Genomic DNA, 6,956 nt, shown 5'->3' with positions numbered 1-6,956 from the left:
GTGCCATAAGGGCAGTCAGGTTAGCAATAGCTTGCTCCATCGGATTCATGTTGTCTGAACCTTGAGTCTCGTCCAGTTGTGGAAACCTCCTGTTCCTGTTTTCATGAACAGTCAAAGACCACAACAGATACTCAGGCCAGAACAACACGAGGCTCTATAATAACTAACTATGTATATACTTATATCAAATGTATAATTAACGATAACTAGCATAAGGTTATTCACCTACGAACAACCTTCAAGAATAATTTATATAAACAGTAATCAAGCACACTCTTCCTCCGATTGACACCACATTAATCGGTCTCAGAGTTCAAGCATCTTAAGCAGACACTCTACCCAAAAGCTCTGGTTTTCTAGACCAAAGCTCTGATACCACAATTGTAACGCCCCACTTTCTCAACCGAGGAGTCACATTAGTAACCTAATAAGTCTAAGGACTATTTCGTAATCCTGAGAAAACACAATATATTTTTTTTTTCCTTTTCGAAACAACTGAACATAATTGAATACTTAACATATACTTTATTCAACAACCCATTCCCGACATATAATAATAGTGTCATACAATATCGTAAGCAGGTTTCCAAAATAAGTACGCTCACTGGAATAGTGGCGGAGATAAAGTTTAAACAACAGAGTTTTCAGATGGGGGGAAAGAAACTCAGACATAGTCCAGCAAAAGGAAGAAGCAACTGCTTCATCCACCTCTACTCGACCGCCCACGATCACGGTCTCCAACTTGAACAGCTAAGCTTCAGCGGAAGGCTCTCCATCGCCTAATAGCGTTAAGCGCCCAAACAACAAGTAGCAAATAGAAAGGGTTAACTCCATACAATTACCATGTATGAAAGAGAAAATCATGCTATTCAAATTTAACTACCTATCAGGGTAAATAAACCAACAACATAACTAAACTCATATATCAACTATATAACATCAATTCAGATATCGACAACCTAACATATAACATCAATTCAAATATTGACAACCTAACATATAACATCAAATCAGATATCAATAAACTAATAACTAAAATCCAACAACATAGGGTTAGGTGTTAGTTCCCTATAATGCAACTATATGCTTCTACCAAAATGGATCGATCAGCAACGTCTCTCAAGACGGGACAATCACGCGGGACCACACCCACCTCATTGCCACTTAACGCCACTCCGGACGGGACAAACGCGTGGGACCACACCCACCTCATCGCCACTTTAGAACATCTCGAAAGATGGGACAATCCCGCGGGACCACACCCACCTCATTGCCACTTTATAACGCCTCGAAAGACGGGACAATCACGTGGGACCACACCCACCTCATCGCCACTTAAGGACCAAAGCCTATATGCCAAGTCAGTCAACAACAATCCCCAAACCAATGATTAATTCGGAGTAACCACATGTTATTCCTATTATCAACGAACATAACTCAATTCAATTGCATACCAACTCAGTTTAATGACAGAAACCAGTAAACGGTCGAAGCCTCTCAGAAAACGGAGACACACGTCTCAATAAGTTTACTCGGCCGAAGCCTTCAGAAAACATTTGGCACAAGCCTCAGAAACAGTCAATATAAGCAAGCATACAACATTGCAAGCATAATAATCATAATCCAATGCCAATCAATATAAACATCTTCATCTCAAACGCATGCAGTGCGATAAAAGCAGGCAAGACTCAAGGACACGCTAAAACCGAGTTACCCTTACCTTCGTGAGTAGAAGTTGGGCATGGAAATTGCGAACCTAGAACAAATAAAACACAATCATCAACACAAGCTTCACTAGGAGCAACACGATCTACTAATACTAATCGAAATCGTAAAGAAAGCCTCTAAAGCTTCAGAGTTCCTATTTAGGCACAAATTGACAACGGAGACTTCGTTCGCTAAAACGAGCATAACTCGAGCTACAGAACTCAGAATGACACGAAACCGGCGCCAAAATTTCGACAATTGAAAGAGCTACGCAATGGCTCAGGTCATAGAGACCCAAAAATTATTTTTGGACACGGTACCCTAAGCAATAGGTTTCGGCCACTATGTAAAATAGGGTTCCCGAACTTTCCCTTCGATCTAAATCGATTCCTAGGTATTCTTAGGCGATATCTAGGCCAGGGAAACTCTCAGAAAAATTATCGGATCGAAAACTGTCACAGGGGTATTTTGGTCAGTATTTTTAGCTCGGAAACTCAAAATCAGAATTTCGAAAAACAAATTAGATGGGGTCGACACCAACGACGATTATGACGACTAATCCTACTAACGCTAAGCTCAGTCGAGAGTTTTAAGCCCAAAGGACGGAACTTTAGCCAAAAATGGGTATTTCCTACAGAAATGAATTCCGGCAGCATTTCGGCGACATTCGGCAAAATGTAATCCGCTAGAAGTACTCTTGGGTACGAAGAGAATATATTTAGACACTAAAATCAACCTATTTAGACAGTTTTACAAAAAGCTCAAAACTTGGAGCACAGAAAGACATAACAAAAAGCGACGGAATTTAAGATCAGAAGAAAGAAATAACATCAGTACCTCGAGGCCTACGCGTAGCAACGAACAGAACGAAGATCAGGCAAGAACCGGAAAAAAACTCTTCCTCCTTTCTCCCTCAAGCTCACCCACAACCAACAAAGAAAATGAAAAGAAAAAGAAAAGAAAGACCAGAGAACGTGGTCTACAGAAGAAGAAGAAAGAAAATGAAGGTGTGATTTTTTCTTAGTTTCTGAAGTCCTATATATAGGAAATTGAAAACGCGAGAAAATGATTTTTTCGCGATTCCGATTTTTCCTACTGATTCCAACGTATTTTAGACACGATATTCTTCCCGCTGAATCTTCTAATTCTTCAAAGAAATATCAGTATGATTTTTGGTTTTCGAGGCTTGTTTTTAATGTTTACTGGCTTAAAATGCACTTTATGCACTTTTTGATTTTGACCTCGGATGCAGAAACTTCCTTCTGAAGAAAGATTTGGAACGTCGATTAGAGTGGGCCTACGCGTGTGGAATCTTCGTTTGAAGCTCCGAATAGAAAAAGTCTTCATTGTCGGGTGATTCTAGGGTTTTGAAATACCAGGGTTTCAGTTTCGGCAAACTTCCGATGATTGGAATCGGACGTTCGTAGATCCTAGAGTTTCGCCTCGAAACGATTGTGATATATGGAAAAAGAGAAGTTCTAACATTTCTCTGAAGATTTTTGGACTAAATTCCTACAGTGTTCCAAGGGTGGAAGATTGTTGGAAATTTTATTACTATAGTGTTCCAAGGGTGGAACATAGTCTTTTTCTAAGGTTCTTATCCTAGGTTTAAGCGAATCGATCGTGCTATACCTTTTTATCGATTTTGATACAATCCTTAGACTTTTCCTGAACTTTCTCCTTCATAAATTTATTTCATCCGATAAACTCTTGTTCAGGTTTTTCCTTCGCGATACATCAAGCCTAATCGTAAATGGAAGTCTCTTCCACTTATTCTAAGCTTAAAACTTGGGTCTTACACCTAACACTCATTGAATTAAATAATACGAAAATAAAGATTTGAAAATAATAATTGCATAATTTTTTAAAATATTAAATAAATAATGAAGAATTATACATTTAACAATTATATGAAATTAAGAATTTGAACATTTTAATTGAATAAGGTCTTAAAAAAACTGATATTTACGAAAAAATAGCATGAAATCCATATTTGTTTTTACAAATATTATCAAAAAACAAAAATATTAAAATAATAATTCATTAATTTAAAAAATAAACATATATTAATGAAAAAAAATTGACATTCATATGTCGTTTTTATATATATTAAAATACAACTATATTAAAAAAAGTCATTCAAATTTCAAATTTTTTTCCTATTTTAAACAACCTTTAAAACAATCATTACGAGGTTTCTCCATACTCATTATTAAGTTTCTCCAATCACTACATAAATTTCAAATTTTTTCCTATTTTAAACAACCATTAATGCACGTTAAAAAAAACGTTAATGCTAAAATTGATTGAATTATATGAAATTAAGAATTTGAACATTTTAATTGAATAAGGTCTTAAAAAAACTGATATTTACGAAAAAATAGCATGAAATCCAGATTTGTTTTTACAAATATAATATTATCAAAAAACAAAAATATTAAAATAATAATTTATTAATTTAAAAAATAAACATATATTAATGAAAAAAAATATTGACATTCATATGTCGTTTTTTATATATATTAAAATACAGCTATATTAAAAAAAGTCATTCAAATTTCAAATTTTTTTCCTATTTTAAACAACCGTTAAAACAATCATTATTAGGTTTCTCCATACTCATTATTAACTTTCTTCAATCACTACATAAATTTCAAATTTTTTCCTATTTTAAACAACCATTAATGCACGTTCAAAAAAAAACGTTAATGCTAAAATTGATTGAATAGCTTTTAAAAATAATAATTGAATATTGTAATAAAATATTAAATAAATAATGAAAAGATATAAATTATACATTTAAAAATTATATGAAATTAAGGATTTGAACATTATAATTGAATAATGTTTTTAAAAAAAAAAACGATATTAACGAAATTGACATGATCCTCCTGGATGCTAAGGTTTATTTACAAACAAATTCATGCCCTTGCGGTTTTTTAGATATGAGCATGTTGATCTGTTTTAAAAAAAAACAATCTTTCATCCATATTTTTTTTAACGAAAATCCAACAATTTTCATGGTGACAAGATTCAGGCTACAATGTGGAGCAGCCACGTTGTAAAATTTGAGTCAGCCTTAAAAGAGGGGGTGTGCTATGAAATTGTCATTCTCAGCGTCGCTATCAATAATTACAAATAGACACCTTGCACGCATCCATGCAGGTTGTATTTCAAGTTGCAAACTGAAGTGAAACCTATAGAAGCTCGAAAAATTCCCTATTATGGGTTTAGCTTCGCACCATATGGTTCAATATTTGAAAATCTTAAAGAGGACGAGGAATTGATCGGCATGTGTAAAAAGTATTTGTATTTTTTAAATAAATATAGAGATCATCGCTTTTAATATTTTGATGCAGACGCCATAGGTGTTGTCGTAGCCAAATGATAACTATCAGACTTCAAGAAAGAAGTTACTACAGTCAACTATATTGTTGATTTGGATGCTCTAGAGTAAGTATTATATTTAAAATTTCCTTCAATTTTTTAAATTTAAACACTATCTATTCATTTTATCAATTAAATTATAGCGGAAGTGAAATCCTAAGGTGTACACTGTGGGAAGATTTTGCTCAACAATTTTTACAATATGTTGCTGAAGGACACGATGGTCCAGTGGTTCTTATTCTGCAGTTGGCTAAAATGAAAATGTACAAAGGTACTGACATATATTACCAAAAAAATTCGTATTTTATTTATTAGTAAATACTTGGATGTGTAGGATTATATCTTCCAAGGCGAGTCTTCAGCCATTGACAATTATATGTTGCTCTATCTAGAGTAAAAAACAAACAAGGGCTACAGATCCTAATAGAAAATCATGATGATCTACCTTCTGACAAAACAATTCATGTTGTGTACGAGAGAGTATTTTCAAATATAACTCTATAAGGTATGGTTTATAGAGTACTATAGATTCATTTACATTCGGTATTATAAATAATTTATGTGTTAATATGTTAATTCTAGCATGTAAAATATTTTTTGGTGTTTAGGTGGGTTGTATTATATTTTTTCATGCATCATCTGAGTTTAATAGGTTCAGGGAAGGAAGAACAATCGTAAGTATATAACGTACATGATTCTTTGTATTATAGTCATATAGTTTTTTTTTTGATAGGCAAATGTTAGTGGTTAGTTGCTAGTAAGTTAGAAAATCCCTTCAAATTTCCCTTCCAGGATTCGAACCTTGGACCTTCCCCTCCCCAACCCTTATGTCCCCTAACTCTTACCACTTGAGCTAACTCTCGGTGACATTATAGGCATATAATATTCTATGAAAATAGTATTAATTGTTCTTTTTACTAAATAAATATTACAAAATTCACTTAATTATATTGGATGTGAATTTATGCAGGTCAAGAAAGCATGCACGAAGCAACAAGGGATTTGTGTCAGAAGATTCTGGATCGCTGTCTTATGTGTAGTTCATGTTTTACACCACAATTCCGCTCCTTGCTGTTCTTTATGAATGAAGACCATTTGTTAATCTTTTTTAGTATTACACAATAATCTAACCATTGGTTTCATCAGCCTTTCAATTTCCACTTAAAGACTTTAGACATTACGCTCGAGTACATTTATGTATGCCTGTTTACAGTATCTATCATTCAGATTGAGTGCTTTTATTGAAGGAAAACAAATTGAAAATAAGGACTCATTGAACTAAAAATAAAGAAATAGAAAGATCACTTGTTTTACTGCTCTTGAACTTGCACCAGAAACTCAATTCTTGATCATCCTTTTCTGCTTCCTATCAACAGTATTTTCCACCATGTCCTCAAGAGCCATCATTTTCCTTCCATGTTTTTTTATATTAGACACATCATAGGTGGAGGAAGTGCAACTTGGTTAAAAGCATCAAAAAAAATTGAGCGAAGCACAGCCATTCAACAGGCTGCTTAAGGCTGTTCATATTTTATAAGCACAAAATGAATGAAATAAAGAAAACGCATGGATGTAAGAAGCATGAAGAAATTAAGAAGGCAAATTGAACTGTTGGAGAAAAAGAGATGGACATGGCGTAATCATTCTCTCTTTTTTCCAAGTCTTTTGGGTCTCACCAAATATAAACCAAGCAATACATTATTTTTGGTTAAGCAAAATTGTATTGAAACAAAACCAGTTCCAAGCTAGAGAATCCATGGAAGAAAGAAATGGTGCAGGTTTTGGGGCTGATGAATGTTACGATTGAGAGAAACATAGGGTAAAAATGTCGATTCTGGAAAATGCTGATGGAAGATAAAAGG

The sequence above is a fragment of the Lotus japonicus genome, chromosome 2 (assembly GCF_012489685.1).
Source record: "Lotus japonicus ecotype B-129 chromosome 2, LjGifu_v1.2".
NCBI lineage: Eukaryota > Viridiplantae > Streptophyta > Magnoliopsida > Fabales > Fabaceae > Lotus > Lotus japonicus.
Note: the sequence above shows the minus strand (reverse complement) of the source record.